This window comes from Lipotes vexillifer, unplaced genomic scaffold (assembly GCF_000442215.2).
Source record: "Lipotes vexillifer unplaced genomic scaffold, Lipotes_vexillifer_v1.1 scaffold863, whole genome shotgun sequence".
In the NCBI taxonomy this organism is placed as follows: domain Eukaryota; kingdom Metazoa; phylum Chordata; class Mammalia; order Artiodactyla; family Lipotidae; genus Lipotes; species Lipotes vexillifer.
In genome coordinates this window covers 140,271-141,138 of record NW_006788168.1, presented here as the reverse complement: position 1 = coordinate 141,138, position 868 = coordinate 140,271, and positions in this window count along the sequence as shown.

The following is an 868-nucleotide window of genomic DNA, read 5'->3' as shown; positions in this document are numbered from 1 at the left end:
ACAGGAAGCATTTACTGGCTACATTTCTTCTTGTGTGACTTGGGATTTCTTTTTTTGAGGGGGAAAATAACTCAGAATATGTTGTATGAGCAGTGTTGGGAAAATAGAGATGAAAAGATGTTTTCGATAAGATGACGTGTGTTAACGGGGGAGTCTTGGAGAAGAAAACAGGTGATAGTTGTGTTAAGTATAAACTGGGAACAGGGGAGAAGTAAAATCATTCACTTTTACCCCTAATTGGCCCTAAAGGGATTTTTTTTTTTTTTAACTTTAAAATCCTGGATTTGATGTGCAGGTTGATTTGAATTTAATTTGCTCTTAGATGATAGATCGTCAATAGTTAATTGAATAAGAATACTGTGTCTTGAACCATATTGGTCTTTTCCCGAGAAATATCTATCATATTGGGAGCCAGTCATTGGTTAGCTTCCTAATTAATTTATTCTTGATCAAGTCTTTTACTACTACTTAAGGAGTAGGTGATAAACCGTAAACACTTCAGGCCACTAGAGTTAGAAACTGTTGACTCTTTCTGATGTGCCACTAAGAAAGTTAGTGCAGTTAGATCTCATAGATTTTTTTCTTTCTAATCTAATCTGTTTTTTTCTCCCGTATTTTAGTACTTTTGTACTAATAGATGGAGACTTAAGTCGCTGTGGGGCTGTATAACAAATGCTGAATATGTAAAATAATTTATTTTGCCCAAAAATTGGGAGGAAGAGAGTCTGGTTCTTCTGGGGGGAGAGGATACAGTTATTTCTATGGCCAAATTTATTAGAATTGGCCATACTCTGTTAAAATAGTAAGAACTTAAGGATTTTGCTTTTATTTAATCAGAACATGAAATTTCTTGATGTGATATAAACTG